The sequence below is a fragment of the Macaca nemestrina genome, chromosome 9, assembly GCF_043159975.1.
Source record: "Macaca nemestrina isolate mMacNem1 chromosome 9, mMacNem.hap1, whole genome shotgun sequence".
Lineage (NCBI taxonomy): Eukaryota > Metazoa > Chordata > Mammalia > Primates > Cercopithecidae > Macaca > Macaca nemestrina.
The window spans coordinates 59793842-59803334 of record NC_092133.1 but is presented as its reverse complement, the minus strand read 5'-3'; positions in this window follow the sequence as shown (position 1 = coordinate 59803334).

Below are 9493 nucleotides of genomic sequence, written 5' to 3'. Positions count from 1 at the left end.
TGCTTTTCAGCAGCTTTCTCATCAGAGGCTACTTCAGATTGAAGTAGAGAATAAAAGTGACCACCAAAAAGACCATCGGGTTACGTAAGTGCTCTCTTTCGGCAGGATCCTGACCTGTGAGGAGTCTTTTCTTTTGCTGTCTCTCATGACTGCACTTTGAAATCCAGGAACCAGGTCTCAACACAGGCAAAGAAAAATGAAATGATGGGAGCACAGAGCCAAAAAGATACACGGTATATCTACATAAGAGGAGGAATAGTTGGAGGACACCACCTCTTCTCTACAGAGAGAATGTGTCTATTTACGTTTAATTCTATTATCTACAGTAGGGTTACAAATAAGAGGCCGAAGGTGATAAACAAGCAGAAAGACCTTAAGCAACACTGGCTACACCTGGCTTTTTCTTTCCTTGCTCCTGCTCGAGTGCTGCACCTCCCACAGGGACTGTTTGTTCTCCATGTGTTCTGGCAGGCGGTTCACACCAGGTGGAGGGTTAGGGGAGCCTTTTCCCTGGTCCTCATTCCCTAGATGGTTCTCAGATTGACCTCCATCAGTGGTCCATGGCCAGTGACTGCACTCTGACCAGAGAGTGGGCCTTCTTGGGCAGCAGGATGGGCCCAAATAAGCCTTTCAAATATATCAGGTGCAATGAACTGCAGGCCCATTCGTGAATTATATAATAATGTTCTTTCCTCTTGTGCCTGAGATCAGATGGTTAAGTAAATAAATAAGTTACAACCATGTCTGTTTTCCAATGTTATGACTGTGGAATTTCAGATGATTCCTTTAATCAGCCATCTAAACAGTTGAGTCTCCTTTGTGACCTGACCTAGAAGTGGATCTCATTCACCATGCCTTTCAGAATCCTCCAGTGATAAGAGATTTTCCATATCATTGATTAAAAATTTAAGTTCTACTGCTGAATTTCCTGGAGATTAATTAATGAAAATCTCTGGGTCCCATTTCACTGTGGAGGTAACTTCTGACATTTAGGAACTGAAGAATTTGGGAGAAAAATGTAAAGTTATGTCATTGTTTTACTTTTAAAATAAAGATATAAAAATAAACCAATATAGAATTCAAAAGGGAGCTTCAAAACTCAAACCCTCAACCCACACCTTTTTTGTTTGTTTGTTTTTTGAGACAGAGTCTTGCTCCATCGCCCAGGCTGGAGTGCAGTGGTGCAATCTTGGCTCACTGCAATCCCCGCCTCCCGGGTTCAAGCAATTCTCCTGTCTCAGCCTCTTGAGTAGCTGGGATTATAGGCACCCACCACCATGCCCAGCTAATTTTTGTATTTTTAGTGGAGACAGGGTTTCACCTTGTTAGTCAGGCTGGTGTCGAACTCCTGACCTCAGGTGATCCTCCCGCCTCAGCCTCCCAAAGTGCTGGGATTACCCCAGCTTTTTTTCAGACTGTCAGATGCTGCTTATCTTCCTTTCACATTACAAATATCTAGTACTCAGGGAACCATTCTACTTCTATAATTATTAAGGACTCAGAGATGAATATAGTCATTAAACAAATTATAATGGCTGACTTGAAATTGTTATTGAACAAGAAATATTTTGAACCTAACTTGTACTATTAGAATAAGGAACTATTGTTTGGGATTAATAATTGATGGTACATTAGATTCCTGTATTAGTTGACTCTTGAGAAGGCAGTTGAGCAATTATCAGAGATCATAGTGCAATAAACAATAATCTATTCTAGATGAGCAGTTATTAGGCTGGTGCAAAAGTACTTGCAGTGTATAACTATAATATAAACTTCAGCTACATATTAAAATAACGGGAGAGAGGGGCATGTTAAAAATATTGATGTCCAGTCCCCACTCCTGAGACTCTGATAAAATTGGTCTATTGCTCCAAGACCATTTTTTTGTTTGTCTGTTTTGAGATAGAGTCTTGCTCTGTCACCCAGGCTGGAGTACAGTGGAACAATCTTGGCTCACTGCAGCCTCTGCCTCCTGGGTTCGAGCAATTCTCCCACCTCAGCCTCCCAAGTAGCTGGGATTACAGGCACACATCACTACGCCCATTTAATTTTTATATTTTTAGTAGAGATGGGCTTTCACCATGTTGGCCAGGCTGGTCTCGAGCTCCTGGCCTCAAGTGATCCACCAGCCTCGGTCTCCCAAAGTGCTGGGATTACAGGCATGAGCCACCGTGCCTGGCCAAAGACCGTATTTTTTCAAAATTACCCCCATCTACCCCCACCATCCCCATCCAGGTGTTTATAATGTGCAGTCAAATTAAAAACTCCCGTCTTAGTCTGTTTGGGTTGCTGTTACAAAGTATTGTAAACTGAGTGGCTTCCAAACAATAGAAATTTATTTCTCATAGTCTGGAGGCTGGGAAGCCTTAGCTGGAGGAGCTGGTAGATTCTGTGCCTGGGGAGGGCGTGCTTGCTTTATAGATGGCCATCTTTTGCTGAGTCCTCACATGGCAGAAGGAGCAAAGGAACTCTCTGGCGTGTCTTATAAAGGCACAAATCCCATTCATGAGGGCTCTGCCTTCATGTCCCAATTTCCTCCCAAGGCCCCACCTCCTAATGCCATCATCTTGGGGGTTAAATTTTAGATGGACACAAAAATTCAGGCCATAGCACTGTTTATCTACATTAGTTCTTTTTTATGATAATTTATTCTAAATCACTATTCTCTGAAAATTACAAAACAAGTACAAAATAGCACTGACACAGTGATTACAACAAATTTTAAAAAGGTATGTGTACAGACAGGGTACAGATGAACCACTACATGACTTTTTAATTTTTCTGTAAAGTTGTTTGTAAGAGCCTTGGAATAAAATAATAAAATTTTTATCTAGATACCTAATTGAGAATAGAAATTAAGTAATTTCCAGGTTTCCCCTTATTCATGATAGGTGGTGGTTAGAACTCATGTTCCCAGATTCTTGTCAACATTATTTTAAATATTACCTTCATTTTATTTTTTTTAATGTAAAGGTAACTCTTCAAAAATAATTTTAAAAGCCACCACCAATTATTGTAAACTTTAATAAACATTAGAGGCAGTTTATAGTATATTTATCAAGACCACTGACTCTGGAATTAGATAAATTACAGTGTAAGCCTGACTTAAACATTTACTACCCATGGGACCTTAACTTCTTTGAACCTCAACTTCTTCATCAGGAAAATAAGGATATTATAATATGTATTAGTCCATTCTCAAACTACTATGAAGAAATTACAGAGACTAGGTTATTTATTTATTTATTTATTTATTCATTTATTTATTTATTTTTGAGATGGAGTCTGGCTCTGTAGCCCAGGCTGGAGTACAGCGGTGTGATCTTGGCTCACTGCAACCTCCACCTCCCTGGTTCAAGCAATTCCCCTGCCTCAGCCTCCCAAGTATCTGGGATTACAGGTGCACACCATCATGCCTGGCTAATTTTGTATTTTTAGTAGAGACGGGATTTCACCATGTTAGTCAGACTGGTCTGGAACTCCTGACCTCAGGCAATCCGCCCACCTCAGCCTCCCCAAGTGCTGGGATTACAGGTGTGAGCCACTGTGCCTGGCCTGAGACTGGGTAATTTATAAAGGAAAAAGGTTTAATTGACCCACAGTTCTGCGTGGCTTGGGAGGCCTCAGGAAATTTACAATCAGGGCAGAAGGAGAAGCAAACATGTCCTTCTTTACATGGTGGCAGGAGAGAGAAGTGCAGAGCAAAGTGGGGGAAAACCACTTATAAAACCATTCAGATCTCATGAGAACTCACTCAGTAACATGAGAACAGTATCGGGGTACCACTCCCATAATTTAATTACCTCCCATAAGGTCTCACCCATGACACATGGGGATTATGGGGACTACAGTTCAAGATGAGATGTGGGTGGGGGCACAGCCAAACCATATCATAATATAGGAGCATGAGATAGGAAAAGGGATGAAAGCAATTTCTATTCTGCTCACATGGCATTGTTTCCAACCCTAAGAAGTAAAGAAAAGGAAGGTGAAGATAGACTTCTCTGTTAAATGTGCTAATAAACAAACAATAAAATTATTTAACACAGTCCATTCACTACATTAGTTCTTCTATATACATTTCAATGGCTGGCATGCTACGGTAGAATAATAAGAGACTATACTGAATTATTTAGAGCAATGCCTAGCATAGACTATGCACTCAGCAATATCTTATTGGTTGTAATTATCATGCTTACTTAGTGTTTCTCAATGAAGAAGATGGGAATTTTTGTCTTTTGGGTTAAGAAAATTGTGTTTGCATCCTAAAGAATTTATATTACCTAAAATAGTCTTCCATAAAGTCCAAACCACTCCACAAGTATATAGTTAGTAATATTATCAATCAGCCAGGCAGTTGGCTTATATGTTTGCAAAACTGCAAAGGCAGAAGACAACATCCTTATTCCTGTAAAACCTATAACTTAGTGAAGCAGGGGAAGGAAAACAAGCTCTGCTGGCCAAGTTCAGTTCCAGGCTGATCAACTTACTGAGCTGATGTCATACTGGATGCTAACCTCCCCTGTGTTATTCATTCAATTCCTCAGACATGAGCAAGGGGAGCATTGAGGGAATTAGGAAAAACAGCATCTGCAGGTTTGACACATCAGATCCATTTATATTGTATTTCTGGTGAAGGGGAATCAATTTTACCAAGAAAAGAGACATGTTGATGTCCTTACCTATCAAATAAGCTGACTTTCTGCCAAATGGATGTGATCATAAGCCAAGGGTGAGCCTTCCAATCAGGAAACCAGTAAAGGACAAGATGACCCCAAATTCACTTCATGGGCCTTGTGTTTGATTAATAGCACTGTTAGAGATTAAAAAAAAAAAGATTGTAATAAGATGACGTCATCTACTTAAGAGGAGAAAGCTACACTGCAGCATACCTGTAGTAATTACAGTTGACAAAACAGATATTCCAGCCCTAAAAAAGAAAATGTATCATCTTCATTCTTTTCCTCAATTACCATACTTTAGCAATTGAAGTTTGAAGCCATTCTATTTTATTTCTGTGAAAAATTCCTGCAAATTGTAATTGTCCATAATTTCACTTGAGGCAAATAAAACTTTCAAGTAAAAAAAAAAATGACTTTACTGTATTAATTAATTCATTCAACAAATATTTATTGTCACGCTACTGAGTGCTAGGCACTGTGCTACGGAAAATAAGACAGGGTCTCTGCCCTCACAGACATACAACCCAGTAGGAAAAAAGAGACAGTAAACAAGTTAAAAAAAAAAAAAAAGAAAGAAAGAAAGAAAAGAAAGAAAACCACCGAGATGATTAATGAAGTACCGTGAAGGAAGTAAACATACGACTTTGGGAGAGAATAATAGGCCACCTGCTTTAGATGGGATGAGGGGGCTCCAGGAATTGGGCTAGGGGTGGATCACAAAAGTCCTTGCTAAAATTATTTATGCTAATGGCAGAAATCAGAGATGTTCCAGCAGAAGAGGCCACATTCTGGTGTGTGTGTGTGTGTGTGTGTGTGTGTGTGTAGTTGATTTAATCTTTAAGGAAAACCAAAGTTTCCTACAATATGTGAAAAATATCTGAGAGGTATTGAAATTGACTCAGATGTAAATAAGATTTTCCTTCTTGCTTGATTTGATCATTAACTATTTGTGGAATCTAAAAGTTAGGCAGATAGTGGACTAGTGAAGGGAAACTAGAGATGTAGCACTGAGGCTGCTAATAGAATAATCTAGGAAAAAGACATTAGATGTCTTAAGACTTTTTCAGACCATCCTGGAAACTTAGGTCTAAATTAAGGTGACTTCTTGAGAATCTGGCCCCTTGTTGAGAAGACACTCCACAGCTGTAAGCCTCATAAAGCCACTTACTTCTTCCAGGATCTTTCATTATTGGCATGGAAGGATATAGAGTCACAGAAAAATGTAATATTGGGTTTAGAAAGAAACCTAGAACAGTGTTTTTAAAACACAAAACCACCCTGAGATTTTGTTAGAAATGTAGATTTTGATTCAGGTGGACCAGAAATTCTGTACTTCTAACAAGCTCACAGGTGAAGCCCTATAATACTTTGAGGAGTAAAACAGGACATCGTGTTTAGGCCCTTCTTTGCCTCTTCCCTACCATCATCCAAACCTCTGTCTTCCAGACTAAGCTCCATGAATTTATATCCCCTTGTAAATGACACCATGCAGTGCCCCATTGTATTAACTACATATTGAGGATATAGTTAGTGCTCAATACACTTCTGATGAATAGGTCAATGAATAGGTGAGTAGAGGCCGGGCGCGGTGGCTCAAGCCTGTAATCCCAGCACTTTGGGAGGCCGAGATGGGCGGATCACGAGGTCAGGAGATCGAGACCATCCTGGCTAACATGGTGAAACCCCGTCTCTACTAAAAAATACAAAAACCTAGCTGGGCGAGGTGGTGGGCACCTGTAGTCCCAGCTACTCGGGAGGCTGAGGCAGGAGAATGGCGTAAACCCGGGAGGTGGAGCTTGCAGTGAGCCGAGATCGCGCCACTGCACTCCAGCCTGGGCGACAGAGCGAGACCCCGTCTCAAAAAAAAAAAAAAAAAAAAAAAAAGAATAGGTGAGTAGATGGATGAACATCACTAACATGTATCTATCCGCCTCTGACAAAAACCTCCTGACCTCAGGATTATCAACCAAGGAAGTATTTTTTGGACAGCTCTGACCATCAGAAATTTATACTGAGCCAGCATCTGTCTATGATTCAACTAATCAGTCCTAGATCTGCCATCTGTGGAAACAGATGGCAGTATTCTTTATTTTTATTTTTATTTTTTTTAAGACAGAGTCTTGCTCTGTCACTCAGACTGGAGTTCAGTGGCACAAACACGGCTCACTGCAGACTCAACCTCTTGGGCTCAAGCAACCCTCCTGCCTCAGCCTCCAAAGTAGCTGAGACTACAGGCATGACCCCCATGCCTGGCTCATTTTTAAAAATTTTTGTGCGGTGGCTTACACCTGTAATCCCAGCACTTTGGGAGGCCGAGGCAAGTGGATCACCTGAGGTCGGGAGTTCAAGACCAGCCTGACCAACATGGAGAAACCCCATCTCTACTAAAAATACAAAATTAACCAGGCGTGGTGGCACATGCCTGTAATCTGAGCTCCTCAGGAGGCTGAGGCAGGAGAATCGCTTGAATCCAGGAGGCAGAGGTTGTGGTGAGCCGAGATCGTGCCATTGCACTCCAGCCTGGGCGACAAAAGTGAAATTCTGTCTGAAAAAAAAAAAAATTGTAGAGACAGGGTCTCACTGTGTTGCCCAGGCTGGAGCAGCCTTCTTTATTGACACAATCAGGACTGGGAGTTGCTCAATTACCAAAAATAATTCACTTAACGTAAAGGGTCATGTTTTACAATGGCATATACATCCAACATTTTATCTTATCTTAAATGAATGCACCAATCCGTGTAGATGTGTTCATCCAACATTTTATCTTTAACTTAAATCAATGCACCAATCTGTGTAGATGCAAGCATGGGAACATAAGTTCTTTGATAAATTTCATCAGTTTATATTGTCTGTCAGCATAAACCACACCTCTAATAACACGTCACACGCATGTGAATTGATGCTGGAATGGGGAAAAGGTGCATCAGTGGGAAGAAATAGAAACTGGTTTGGGCCAGTCTGTGATGATATGGCTCATTCCAAGCAAAGGCACTGTGTTGTACAAAGCAGAGGAAAAGCTACAGAGAGCAAGAAAACCTGGAAGTGTGGCCATAGAGCCACTTTACTTACATTTAATCAAGTTCATTACCTGCATTAGATGATGAAAGTACTCACATTGTTTTCAGAGTGTCCTACCCATATCATAAGAACTAATAAAAAAATAAAAATAATCCTGGGCAGGTATGGTGGTTCACGCCTGTAATCCCAGCACTTTGGGAGGCCAAGGCAGGTGGATCACGGTGTCAAGAGATCGAGACCATCTTGGCCAACATGATGAAACCCCTTCTCTACTAAAAATACAAAAATTAGCTGGGCTTGGTGGTGCGCATCTATAGCCCCAGCTACTCAGGAGGCTGAGGCAGAAGAATTGCTTGAACCTGGGAAGTGGAGGTTGCAGTGAGCCGAGATCACACCACTGCACTCCAGCCTGGTGACAGTGAGATTCTGTCTAAAAAAAAAAAAAAAATCAGGCCAATATAAAGTATATGGTTGCTGGTTTTTCTGTGATTTAATAAGACACTCCAAGATTTATCAATTCACAGCATGCTCAGACTCTTCTTTGATTTTCATTTTGAGAATAATTTTCATCTTTGTCTAATAAATTATCATTTAGTATATACACTTCATATATTCTTTAATAAATTAATCTGTCCTAAAAAGTCATTTTTCCATGATCCATGATTTTTAGATCATGTTTCCCCTCTATAATTCTATTCCACAGAGTTCCTCTATTAATGCTCAACTTAAAATGTAAAGACAAAAAGGATATTTTCAAGTATGTATTTATTCTTAAAATGTAGTAAAGTATTTTATTTAACAGGTAGCACCAATCCCAAAACACGCATCCTTTCACAAAGGTTTTAAAAATGTTTTATGTTTGTGCATTCACAGGGTGCACTCACATTCATTCTCTCTCTTAAGTCTCAAAGCAACTTTGGGAGGTCAGTGGTGTCTTTTCCATTTTGAAGACAAAAGGAAACTCAGAGGTAGTCAGGGACTTGTAGTATATATAGGTCACCCAATGGGAAAGTGGCGGAACTAGGGCTAAAAGAAACCTAGCCTTTTGATTCTTTGGTCCTTCCTTTAAATCTCACAATAGTTTCATTTAAGGTCAAGAACAGTAAATGGGGTTTCTACCATTTTACCCCATGGCTCTGTGATGCCCAAACCTATTTAAACGATATTATTATTTGAGTTAAAAATGCCCTTCCTCCTTCTAAGAGTGTGTTAAAGGCTCCAAGATTAAAGTGAAATCAAATTAATTGGAAGGTTTCTGTTTTCATATTTACTTATTAATTAATTAATTAATTAATTTTTTGAGACAGGGTCTCGCTATGTTGACCAAGTTGGTCTTGAACTCCTGGCCTCAAGCAATCCTCCTGCTTCAGCCTCCCAAAGTGCTAGGATTACAGGTGTTAGCCACTGTGTCCGGCCTAAGTTTTTTTTTTTTAATTTGGTTAATTTGTTTTAGGATTTCATAACATATCTGGAAGTAGTTCTAGACAACATCAGAGAGTGTTTTGAAACTAGCATAGCTGGGTGCACTGACTCACGCCTGTAATCCCAGCACTTTGGGAGGGTGGGGTAGGAGTATTGGTGAATGTGAAGATACACCTATGTGGGTAGATCTTATGTCAAAGGATCTGAGTGCGTGCTGAGAGGTCTGCATGCTCAATATATGTGACCCTTCAGCCCCAAATTCTAACTCTAATCTCCATCTTCAGTTGGATGGCTAATAGGTATACTAAATATGTTGTGTCTAAAATATAACTCTAATATCCACCTCTCTAATACTCAAAGTCTGTTCCTCT